The sequence below is a fragment of the Lissotriton vulgaris genome, chromosome 11 (genome assembly GCF_964263255.1).
Source record: "Lissotriton vulgaris chromosome 11, aLisVul1.2, whole genome shotgun sequence".
Taxonomy (NCBI): Eukaryota; Metazoa; Chordata; class Amphibia; order Caudata; family Salamandridae; genus Lissotriton; species Lissotriton vulgaris.
Genome location: NC_141699.1, coordinates 71,291,703 through 71,305,378, shown reverse-complemented (window position 1 = coordinate 71,305,378; position 13,676 = coordinate 71,291,703).

Below are 13,676 nucleotides of genomic sequence, written 5' to 3'. Positions count from 1 at the left end.
AAGAGTTTCGTTGTGTGCTTAGTACCCTGTCCTCATAAAGAGTACAGGGCTGTTGTGATTCTAATAAATACACTGTTTATTTTCATAACACTTGTGTGGTGTCCTTTCACTTGGTGTTCAAGGGGTATGTGATGGTATAACAGCTGGCTTAATACGCCCTCTAGAGTTTAGCCCGAAGACTGCTCGTATCCACGCTACCAGGATAGCTGGTCTAAGGTTGACTTACAACCAATCACCATAAGGGTCGTTTGACCGATGCATAGTGATCACTAGAATAGTGAGCACTGCATATCGGGCCAACTTCTCACATTGGTGAGCAGCGGTTGGGATTTGAGCTTGCTGTTGTTTTACCACGCGTATCCTAAGAATATCTTGTGAAAGATCGCATAAGTACTCCAGGTACATATAACTTAGCTTAGAATACTCTGAGTTCTACTGAACCAGCTGTTGTAGCTCCTCAAGGCTTAGCACACCTTGGCTGCAACTCTTAGCAAGGGATCAGTAGGTAAACATATAGTGTAGGTAGGTGCATCACTTACACCACACTAGAAGCAGCATGTCAGACAAAGGAGGAAACACGGAGTCTCCCCTTGTGTCAGTCGACCTTCCACAGGTCACTTCCAGATATGCTGCACTTAGCTTCCAAGAGATGCGACAAATCTGTACGTCTCGGAAGCTAAAACAGGGTGCAAACCCTACCATTCCGTTTCTGATTGGTCTCTTGGAGACTTATGATGCTAGGAGGGCTGGTAACACAGACCCTTCTCATCCAGAAGGGAATATGCCCCCCCTCGAGGGAACCTCAGGTGACCCTGACCTTATCCATCTCTCCGCAGAAGGTGAAGAGGAGGACGAGGATCCAGAGACATCTGGGGACGAGGCAGACAAAGGTCAAGTAGTAGTTAGCCAGCTAACTAGGGACAACTTAAGCCGGCACGAGAATGGTACTAGGAGACCCCTGGGGCCCTTCTCAGGCCAGCTTAACATTGGGAATGGACGAGTTAGGTCTCTGTCGAGAGGCTCTAATAGATCCGTTCGAACCAATGGCTCTCGAGGCTCTTCTCGAAGAGGGATGACATCCCCTCAGAGGAGAGTGTACGAAGCTAAAGAGCGGGAAGTCAATCTGCGGATCGAAAGGGAAGAACTTGCCCTGGCCAAAGAAAGACTCGCCTTTGCTAGAGAGCAAGAATTGAGTGGGAAAAACCCCACTGGTGGCAGCATTCCCCCACGGGAAAACAGGAGTTTAGACACTAGACACCTGAGTAAGATAGTGCCCCCCTTTAAGCAAGGGGATGATATCCACAAATGGATTACTGCTTTGGAGAGGGCCTGCACTGTACAGTGCGTCCCCCAAAGTCAGTGGGCGGCTATCTTGTGGCTCTCCTTTGAAGGTAAAGGTAGAGATAAGCTCCTCACTACTAGAGCTGAGGACGCTAACGATTACCAGGTCCTGAAGAACACACTGATTGATGGGTTCGGCCTAACCACTGAGCAGTACAGGTTGCTGTTCAGGGATACCCAGAAAACTCAGTCTCAGGACTGGTCTGATTTTGTCGATTGTGCCACTAAGGCTTTGGAGGGCTGGTTGCTGGGCAGTAAGGTTACTGATTACACAGGATTGTATAATTTGATCATGCGAGAACAGATTTTAAACAATTGTCAGAACCAGTTGTTGCATCAGCACCTTGTCGACTCGGATCTGACCTCTCCCCAAGAATTGGGAAAGAAGGCAGACAGATGGGTCAGAACAAGGGTTAAGCAAAACCAGGGCCAGAACCAGGGTGGTCAGAAGAAAGCAGACCAGAAGGGTAAAGATTCGAAAGGGGAACCAAATGACCAGAAGTCTTCGACAGGTCCCCAACAACCCAAAGAAGGGGGGTCAGGCTTCCCAGAAAAAGAAGAATCAAGAAGGCCAATCGAAAAGGTGGTGCCAATACTGTAAAAGTAAAACTCACTGGTTTAGTGAGTGCACCAAGAAAGGAGGGCAGACTCCTGCTACTGCAGCGCCTAAGGCACCTGTGCCCCCTAGTACAGCCAGCAGTAGTAGTGCGCCTCCCAAGGGACTAGTTGGGTTAACCTTGGGTTCTGAGGGGGGTGACAACTTAGTTGGCACACTCACTCAGGCTGTCCTTGTCTGTACAGGGGATGTGGATATGTCCCCTGATGTCAGTCCCAATACTTTGGGCAAATACCGACAGACACCTTTAATAAATGGAAGAATGGCTCAGGCCTATAGGGACACTTGTGCCAGTGTCACCATGGTGACACCTAACTTTGTGGACCCTGGACAGATCATGCCAGGTACAGATTTCCTGGTGACCAATGCCAGCAACGTCACTACCAGTCATAGTATGGCGATTGTTGCTTTCTCCTGGGGAGGGGTAAATGGCCAGAAAAAGGTTGTTGTTAGTTCAGACCTCCCAGTGGATTGTTTGCTGGGCAATGATTTGGAGTCATCACAATGGTCAGAAGTGGAGCACCGGACTCACATGGAGATGTTAGGCTTGCCAGCACATGTGCTTGCTGTGACTAGGTCACAGGTCAGACGATGCCCCACTGAACAGGTGCTGGATCCTGGAACAACGGACCAGACACCTCCCAAGAAGAAGAACAGTTGGGTTAAGGCAGCGCCTTCCCCCTTGCCCCAGGTCGAGGATCAAGTCTCAGAGGAGGCTGACCTCCAGGAATTGCAGGAAACTGAACCTAAAGAACTCGAACTTGATCAAGTTGAGTTTCTGGGCTCAGGGGGACCCTCACGAGAAGACCTGGGGAAGGACCAGTTAGACTGCCCTTCCCTTGAACCCCTCAGACAGCAGGCTGCTGCTGAGGCTGCTGGGAACGCCACAGGTACCCACAAGGTATACTGGGAGGATGGACTCCTGTACACTGAGGCAAGAGACCCCAAGCCTGGCATGACCAGGAGGCTGGTTATCCCCTTGTCTCAGCGTGGTTTCCTTCTTACCTTGGCCCACGAGATTCCCTTAGCAGGACACTTAGGCCAGACGAAGACGTGGGACAGACTTGTCTCACACTTTCACTGGCCTCACATGAACGAGGAGACCAGGGAGTTTTGTCGCTCCTGTGTCACTTGCCAAGCCAGTGGTAAGTCAGGTGGCACCACAAAGGCCCCCCTTATACCAATGCCTGTGGTGGGGGTGCCCTTTGAACGAGTGGGGATTGACATTGTCGATCCAATGGAACCCCCAACAGCATCAGGGCACAAGTTTATACTGGTTGTAGTGGATCATGCCACTAGGTATCCTGAAGCTATTCCCCTTAGGACCACTACAGCACCTGTTGTGGCAAGAGCCCTAGTTGGAGTGTTCTCCAGAGTGGGCTTCCCTAAGGAGGTTGTCTCTGACAGAGGTGCAAACTTCATGTCGAGCTACTTGACTGCTATGTGGAAGGAATGTGGTGTCAACTACAAGTTCACTACACCCTATCATCCACAATGCAATGGGCTTGTTGAGCGGTTCAACAGGACCCTAAAAGGGATGATTCATGGACTACCTGAAAAGCTCCGGCATAGATGGGACGTCCTGATTCCCTGCCATTTATTCGCTTATAGAGAAGTCCCACAGAAGGGGGTTGGCTACAGCCCTTTTGAACTTTTGTACGGTCATCCTGTAAGAGGACCCCTGTGTTTGGTGAAGGAAGGATGGGAGAGACCTCTCAAAAAGCCTGCAACCAACATAGTGGACTATGTGCTTGGTCTCCGCTCTCGGATGGCTGAATACATGGAAAAGGCATCTGAAAACCTTAAGGCCAGCCAAGAACTCCAAAAAGCTTGGCATGACCAAAAGGCTGTCCTGACTGTTTACCAGCCTGGACAGAAGGTGTGGGTGTTGGAGCCAGTGGCCCCAGCAGCACTCAAAGACAAATGGTCTGGGCCCCACACGATTCTTGAGCAAAAGGGAGAGGTCACCTACCTGGTGGACCTGGGAACTCCCCGGAGCCCCCACAGGGTGCTCCATGTTAACCGGCTCAAAGCATATGTCGACAGGAAGGACATGAGCTTGCTCATGGCCATAGATGAGGGACAGGAGGAAGGGAGTGACCCTCTCCCAGACCTGCTCACTCAGAATCCTGACGATGGATCAGTAGACGGTGTTGTCTTTTGTGGCAGCCTCTCTGAACATCAACAGAAGGATTGTAAATAGGTTCTTCAATCCTTCCGGCATATGTTCTCTCTAACACCCAGTCAGACCAATTGGTGTACCCATGAGGTTGACACTGGTGACAGCTTGCCCGTCAAGAGTAAAATTTACAGGCAGCCCGATCACGTTAGAGACTGCATCAAGACTGAAGTGCAGAAAATGTTGGAGTTGGGAGTCATTGAACCCTCGGATAGCCCTTGGGCTAGTCCCGTAGTTCTAGTGCCGAAGCCTCACACCCCGGGTGGTAAGAAAGAGATGAGGTTCTGCGTAGACTACAGGGGTCTCAATGCAGTCACTAAGACTGATGCCCACCCAATACCAAGGGCAGATGAGCTTATAGATAGATTGGCTTCTGCCAACTACTTAAGTACGTTTGACCTGACCGCTGGGTATTGGCAAATCAGGTTAGCTGAGGACGCCAAGCCCAAGACAGCATTTTCTACCCCTGGTGGGCATTATCAATCTGTGGTAATGCCCTTTGGTTTGAAAAATGCACCTGCCACCTTCCAAAGGTTGGTGAATCACGTTCTCACTGGGCTGGATGACTTCTGTGCAGCGTATCTTGACGATATTGCTGTCTTTAGCTCCACCTGGGAGGATCACCTGGTCCACCTGAGGAAAGTGTTAGAGGCTCTGCAAGCAGCAGGTCTCACTATCAAGGCCACCAAGTGCCAGATAGGGCAGACACAGGTTGTATACTTGGGCCACCTTGTAGGTGGAGGCCAAGTTCAACCACTGGAGAGCAAAATACAGTCAATCAGGGACTGGGCTCCTCCAACCACCCAGACTCAGGTTCGAGCTTTCTTGGGCCTGACTGGTTACTACCGAAAGTTTGTCAGAAATTATGGATCGATTGTGACTCCACTTAATGAACTGACAAGTAAGAAAATGCCAAAAAAGGTTCAGTGGACAGCGAGCTGTCAAACAGCATTCGATGACCTAAAACAGGCCATGTGCACGGCACCTATCCTCAAGAGTCCAGACTACTCCAAACCATTCATTGTCCAAACAGATGCTTCTGAGTTGGGTGTGGGAGCTGTTCTATCTCAACTGAATTTCGATGGTAATGACCAGCCCATTGCTTTTATAAGCAGACGGCTGACCCCCAGAGAGAAAAATTGGTCAGCTATTGAGAGGGAGGCCTTTGCTGTGGTTTGGGCCCTGAAGAAACTGAGGCCATACTTGTTTGGCACTCATTTCAAGATTCAGACCGACCATAAGCCCCTCTTATGGCTAAATCAGATGAAGGGTGAAAACCCCAAACTGCTTAGGTGGTCCATTTCCCTACAGGGGATGGACTTCACAGTGGAGCATAGAACTGGCACTGATCATGGCAATGCAGATGGGCTCTCCAGGTATTTCCACTTAGAACAAGAAGACTCACCTGGTCAAGGTTAGTTTATTGTCCCAACGTTTGGGGGGGGGGTCATGTAGGAGAGTAGGGTCTGCAATCCTATGATCACCCAGAGTTTTTGCTTTTGTTTCACTGGTTTACGACTTTCTCTGGCTGTGGGCCTGCCAATCAGACCCACAGCCTAGCTGTTCTCTCGCTAAATTGACATGTGTACCTTAGGTGCATTACCCAATTAGAACTGGGCCACCTTGTCAGACCCTGTAACTCAGGGCATCGGTGTACCCAGGGCCTACCAGGGGCTGAGGCATGTATTATGCCACCCCTGGATGGCCATCTAAATCTGACACAACTGGCTGCACGACAGCTGGGGCAAGGTGGCGTACTCGCCCTTTGCTTTAGATATAGTATACCTATATCTAACCCTAAAATGGACACCCGAATTCCTATCAGTCACTCCTATGGCAGGCCTTGACAATCCTGAAGGCAGAGTGTGTGGAATCGTGTGAATTGGGCTCTGGCACGAGCCGAGCCCGGTTGCAGCTTACGGAACCAAGACCCAATGGCTGTTCCATGATAACGCGTACCATATATCGTTAACTCCGGTATCGCGCTATCAAGACATGTCGAGTAAGGTGTCATACGAATCGGGATCCTGACCCCTCACCAATGCTGGCGACGGGGTTAGCATTCCACCCTTCTAGAGGGACACGACATGTACGTATTTGTGAACCCCGGTTAAAGTTAACTGAAGCCTCAGCTCCACAAAATGGATGCTGCCACCACAGACACGAGTCTGACCTCCTGCTGCTGGGAGTCCTTCCAGCGAGGAGAGCTTGGACAAAGGGTTTCCTGTCCGGGGCGGTGTTCGCACCATCCCAGACAGGGTTTTGTGTATCCTGGGTAGGCAGGGCTTTACAGGAAGGTGACTGCGGAGTGGCACCCCGGTGCTCACTACGCATCTGCCGGCTAGAACCAGTTCCAGGGGCACCCCAGCCCCTGACCTGGGGAAAGTCCGGCATGGGAGAGGGGTGTAACCACCCCCCTTTCTGGTCCCACCCCTAGGGCAGGACCTAGTCACGTACCCACCCCTTTCTTTAGGATAAAGGCAGGAGCGGGGACCCTTCCAAATTAGATCATCTTTGAATCAAGAATACTTTCTACGAAAGGAACTCTCGACTCTTCTCAAGATTTCTCCCTTGTGGCTAAGGAGTAGTCACCCTGCATCCGCAGGCACCATCTAAGAACTCTGCGGTTTGCTGCAAGTCCTTCCTCAGGAATCCGACTGCCCAGCTCGACGAGAACCGGCTTCCCTGGCACCTCTGACCTCTACCCACATCGTCAGCTCAGCTGAGATCTGTGGGTGCGACGAGACCTCGAGGGACCGGCCATCATCAAGACCTGCACGATTTCTTAACCAGCACAACCACCGAGGGATCCTCTGGTGAGTGCTCTGGGGTCCGAGAAGCCCCGACCCTGAGCAGCTCCAGCACCGAAGTGCAGCCTCCCAGCATCTCCACGATCTGCGTGGGTCCCTTCTGCTCTTTGCTGTTCGTCACATTGTCTGGTTACTAGCCGCTGGCTTGTGACCTTCTTGACGACACCCGACAACCAACGCTGCTGGTCTGGTTGCTCCAGACTGGCCTTTGCTCCCTTCTGAGAGAGGAGCACCCCGGACCCTCCTGGTCCACTCAAGACACCATTTTAGGCCCACCACGTGGCCCTGAATTTGCCAAGGTTTGTTGCCCCAATCCTGGGCCCAGCGACGCCGACAGCATCAACCTTCGTGGGACAGCTCGCACCTCCATCCTGGTCGCCGACAACGCCTCCTGGTCCGTGAGACTGCAGAGCCTAGCGTCGCCCACTCACCTAGTCGAGGTGACGATCATCCGGTGCCCTCCTGGTACCCTCTGACTACTGGCTAGTAGTTACGAACTTGGTCCCCTCTGCTTTCAGGTGTCATCCATCTCTGATCCAGGCTTGGATCTCTACGAACTATCTCCACTGGTCGCCGGCCAGCAACTCCTTCCTTCCGGCTCCTGGCTCGTCAGCAAGGATTCCCGACGTCTGTAAAGACTTGTGCAGCCGCAGCCCTAGGGCTAGGTAACTTCGGCATTTCGGTGCCCGCATAGCCTCCTTATTTAAGGGTCCCGAGTCCCTATCGCTTCCGACTTGCCTTATCGGGTCCGCCAGAGACCACTAAACTTTCCGTGCCCTCGGGCACTTGTATTGATTGTGCACTTGAAGTATTTTCCTAAGAGTTTCGTTGTGTACTTAGTACCCTGTCCTCATAAAGAGTACAGGGCTGTTGTGATTCTAATAAATACACTGTTTATTTTCATAACACTTGTGTGGTGTCCTTTCACTTGGTGTTCAAGGGGTATGTGATGGTATAACAGCTGGCTTAACACGCCCTCTAGAGTGTAGCCCGAAGACTGCTCGTATCCACGCTACTAGGATAGCTGGTCTAAGGTTGACTTACAACCAATCACCATAAGGGTCGTTTGGACCGATGCATAGTGATCACTAGAATAGTGAGCACTGCATATCGGGCCAACTTCTCACAGCCTCCTCGGCCCCCGACATCGCCATCGCCATCCCGGATGGATACATGATCATCAGGAGGGACCGCGTCAACCAGACCGGAGGAGGCATCGCCATCGTCCACAAGAACACCATCCGCATCACGACCGACGCCGACGACACCTTCACCGCCGCTGAACACCTCCACTTCCAGATTCACACCGACCCAAAGACGACCCTCAGAGGCACCCTCATCTACAGACCCCCGGGACCACGCGCACAATTTGGCGAAGACATCACGGACTTCATCAGCCCACACGCCCTCCCCTCCGCCGACTACATCCTCCTAGGGGACCTCAACTTCCACCTGGAGAACAAGAAGGACCGCAACACCTCCGCCCTGCTGGACAACCTCGCCAACCTCGAACTCAAGCAACTGGTCAACACCCCCACCCACTATGCCGGCCATACGCTTGACCCCGTCTTCTCATCCAGCAAGCACATCACCTTCAGCCACTCCACCGAACTTCACTGGACCGACCACAGCTGCGTCCACTTCAGCTTCAGAAAAACCACTACCCACCACCCGCAACAGGTTCCTCACAGAAGCTGGAGCAAGATCACCGCCGACCAGCTCACCACCTCCCTCAGCCAGAACCACCTGCCAGCACACCGGACCCCAACGAAGCAGCCCGCAACTTCACGCAGTGGCTGACAGCCTGCGCCGACAACCTCGCACCACTGAAGAACCCTCCCAGCAAACCCAGAAGCAAGAAGGCCCCCTGGTTCACCGACGAACTCAAGGACTCCAAAAATACCTGCCGCACCCTAGAGAAAGCCTGGCTCCTCGACCGGACCACCGACAACATGACCGCCCTCAAACACGCGACCGAGAGCACCACCAGCTCATCCGCACCACCAAGAAGAAATCACTGAAGGATCGACTGGACAACAACGCCCACGACAGCAAGGAACTCTTCAGCATCGTCAAGGAGTTCTCCAACCCCAGCACCGGCAACAACAACATCACCCCCTCACAAGATCTCTGCGACTCCCTCGCCTCGTTCTTCCACCGCAAGATTGCCGACATCCACAACAGCTTCGGCACACCATCCTCGCACCCAACCGTCGAACCAACGCACCCCACCACGACCCTCCGCACCTGGACCGCAGTGACCACCGAAGACACAGCCTGCACGATGAACACCATCCACTGCGGATCTCCGACTGACCCCTGCCCCCACCACGTCTTCAACAAGGCCGACTCCACCATCGCACCCCAACTCCGAGACGTCATCAACACCTCCTTCGACACCGCCACCTTCCCGGAGAGGTGGAAGCATGCCGAGCTCAGCGCCCTACTGAAGAAACCAACAGCGGACCCCACCGACCTCAAAAACTTCCGCCCCATCTCGCTCCTCCCTTTTCCTGCCAAAGTCATCGAGAAGATCGCCAACAGACAGCTTGCCACCTTCCTCGAGACAAATGGATCCCTCGACCCCTCGCAGTCCGGTTTCAGAGCCAACCACAGCACCGAGACCGCCCTCATCTCAGCCACCGACGACATCCGAGCCCTTCTCGACGACGGGGAAACAGCGGCACTCATCCTCCTGGACCTCTCCGCCGCGTTCAACACTGTCTGCCACCTCACTCTAGTCCAACGCCTCAGCAACACCGGCATCCAAGAGAAGGCATTGAAGTGGATCATCTCGTTCCTCGATGGTAGAACACAGAGAGTCCGCCTCCCCCCGTTTCGTTCCGAGGCCACCGAAGTCATCTGCGGCGACCCGCAAGGATCATCACTCGGCCCCTCCCTCTTCGACGTCTACATGAGACCTCTCGCAGCCATCGCACGCCAACACAACCTCAACATCATCTCCTACGCCGACGACACCCAGCTGATCCTCTCCCTCACCAGAGACCCCTACATCGCCAGAACCAGCCTCCACGAAGGGATGAAAGACATCGCCGAGTGAATGAAGAACAGCCGCTTGAAACTGAACTCAGACAAGACGGAAGTCCTCATCCTTGGACCATCACCCTCTGCCTGGGACGACTCCTGGTGGCCCCCAGCCCTGGGCACCGCCCCCAAGCCGACAGACCACGCACGCAACCTGGGCTTCATCCTGGACTCCTCCCTCTCGATGACCAGACAAGTCAACGCCGTCTCCTCTTCATGCTTTCACACCCTCTGCATGCTCCGCAAGATCTTCCGATGGATCCCGATCGAAACCAGGAAGACGGTCACCCAGGCCCTCGTCACCAGCCGGCTGGACAACGGAAACACCCTCTACGCCGGAACCACAGCCAAGCAACAGAAAAGACTACAACGCATCCAGAACGCCTCCGCCCGACTCATCCTGGACATCCCTCGATGCAGCCACATCTCCGGCCACCTGAAGAACCTGCACTGGCTCCCCGTCAACAAGAGGATCACATTCAGGCTCCTCACCCACGCACACAAGTCTCTCCACAACCTGGGCCCCAAGTACCTCAACGACCGCCTGACCTTCCACACGCCCACCCGCCAGCTACGGTCCACCAGACTCGCCGCCGTACCATGCATCCGAAGAGCCACCGCTGGAGGCAGATCCTTCTCCTACCTGGCGGCCAAGACATGGAACTCCCTCCCCATCCACCTTCGGCTGACCCAGGACCACCTCGCATTCAGGAGACAATTCAAGACCTGGCTGTTCGAGCAGTAGCGGCCCCCTTCCCCCAAGCGCCTTGAGACCCTTCCGGGTGAGTAGCGTGCTATACAAGTGTTTTTGATTGATTGATTCTCCACCACAATGTTTTTATTCAGTTCGCGCAGGTCTACGCATAGCCTGACCTTCCCGCTGGGCTTCATGACCACCACCAATGGCGCCAGCCACTCAGCGCACGTGATCGGTTCGATGATCCCCTTTCTTTCCAGTTCTTGCAGTTCCTCCTGCACCGCCTCTCTCACCGCCAGGGGTACATTTCTCACCTTATGAGACACTGGTATGGCTTCGTCCTTCAGAACTATCTTATGTGAGAATTTCTCCAGTCTTCCCACCGTGCCTCCGAATACTTTGGGGTACTCTCTCTTCCATTTGTCCAGGTCTGGCCAAACCTCAGGTTCAGTGAGCAGTATCTGTTCTTTCCCTCCTGGATCCAGTTTGATGCCCAGGTCGCCCTGGTCCAGCCATCCCAGCACGGATGGTCCCTTCTCCGATATATACAGTTTGCAGTATGCGAAGCGTCCTCTGAACTCAAACTTCAAAGGTCTGAATCCGACCATGGGTATGCGGTCTCCATTATACGTGACTGGTCGGATGTCCAATTTCTCCAAGTCCGAGCCCAAGTGTGGTTTGAATGTTTCGTTCCATACCGCTCTCTGGACTATGGTGTAGGGCGAGCCAGTATCTGCCATTATACTTATCGGCACTCCTCCAATCGTCATTTCCAGCACCAGTTTGGTCGATCTTTTATTGTCTACACTTAACACTTGGTCATAGATGCAGAGTACGGCATCGACATCCTCCTCCACGTCTTCTTCTCGATCTTCTCGTTCGTGGTCGATATATTTCACCATGCCCCTGGAGGATTTCCTTCAGCACACTTTCTCGTAGTGGCCTACGATTCCGCAGTACATACATTTGGCACGAAATGCTGGGCACTTCCTGTCCTGCGCTTCGTGGGACCAGCTTCCGCATCTATAACACGTTTTCTTGTTGTTCCCAGTCTGTTTTCCTGGGGAACCTGGGTTGCCTTGCCACTTGTTGGGTCCCTTCGATGAGGATCCTTTATATTTATAGTCCCTGCGGGGCTCCTCATCATCTACTTTATTCACCATAGGACTGGGTACCGTCTCTCTCTTCGCCGCTTCCACGCACCTGCGCGCCAATTCTGCCCTCTTGACAATCACCATCACCTCTTTCAGCGTGGCGTCGCCGCTGGCCCACAGCTTGTCCTACATGGCCGTGCTCGTGGTGTGCATCACGATTTGATCTTTGATGAATTCCTCTTCGAATGTGTCGTATTTGCACGTGGTGGCCAGTTTCTTTAGTGCTGCCACGTACTCTTCCACTGACTCCCCTGGACGTTGCTTCCGTTGCTGGAAGTTGAATCTGTCTATCGATACACACACTGCCGGCTTATAGTGTTCATTTAAGTCATCTATGGCATGGGCATACACGTCGTCATCTGTGCTTCCTCGTTGTTTGGGCACTAGGTTCTTGTAGATTCTGAGCCCTTCTGGGCCTAGGTTATGTAGCAGAATGCGCTTCTTCCTCTTGCTGGTGAACTTTTCATCGTTTTCATCTTCAAGCACCTCTATGAAGTTGTCAATGTAGTCTCTCCAATCTTCCCATTTCATGAGTGGTTCCCCTGGTTTAGGCAGAAATTGCACTGGGGCTGTCGCATACACCGCTTGCGCGCACATCTTTTTGCGCATTTCTTTGGGTGGCGTGCCGCTGTGACTTCTGGGACTGCCTGGCGTGCTGTCTGCCTCCTGTTTCTTGGTCTGTATCTGGGGTCTTTCTGTGTCTGCCCCTTCGCTCTTTCCTGAGGTAGGCAGCGCTGATGCCCAAGTCGCGGGGTCGCAGAACTCTTGAGTGCCCTTGTCACCAGCTCCGTCTTATTTCTTTTCTTCCCCCAGTGCTCGTCTAATGCCGGTGGGATTGTGCTCTCTAGTGTTAGATATGGCGTGTGGTAGCTTACTTGCAGGTTGGTGCTTGACTGGTCTTCTCAATTGCCTGGTTCAGCTACCTTTCCTCCTTTGTCCTAAGTACTTGTCTCCATTGGTGCTCCTTTTTTTTCTGTGTGGGTGTTCTTTGTTCAGAATCCCGCTCTCGTCGCCATTGTAAAGGTGCAGTTGCTTTAAATAAAGACAGGACACAGTGTGAGGAGTTACACGCTTTTATCTAAATTCCAATCTCCTAGGGAGCGCCGAGCCGATGCACTCTCTCCTCGGCTTTCGCGCCTCTGAATCGGGATGCGCGTGCAGCCGCCAAAATGGCCGCCAGCACGTCACGTCGGTACGCGACGTGCGTCCACTAGAACGCTACACCACACCCAGGACCACAGTTCCCTCTAAGGTGCGTGCCTGCATGCCGCTCATCGCCATTCTTGATGCTGCGCAGAGATCGATTTTGTGCACACTTTTCATGTGGCAGTTGACTGATAACTGCTTCTTTGCTACATTATGCCATTTGTTTATGCGAGCTGGTAAACAGTTCCGCTTTAGTCCAGCTTTCCTTTTAATTCAACTGTAAAGGTTTCAAAGGTCAAAAAGGAAAAGCAGCATGGATAATAGATTGGTTAGTTTCTAAAAACACGCATAGTAAAATGTTTTCATTTCTAAATGCAGCAGTGGAATTTCATATTTTTCTGTGGAAATGTGATATTTCTTATTAAATAAGCTTCCCTGTAAAACGAACATGCATTCTCATGTCTTCCCTTCTAGAAAGAAGCCTTGTTCACTCACAGAGTAAGACCATGACCTCCGGTCTTGGTCAGCTCTCTCCCTGGCAGCTATGCAGCACCGACGCCACGCCGCAGTGTTGAGCCCCCCTTCCGTGAGGTTTCACACCTGCAGCCTCATTCCTGCCTGCCTGGCGGCCCTTCTTGCCCTCATTTTATTTTTCAATGCCTTTATTGTCATTTTGAAATGCCCCGCT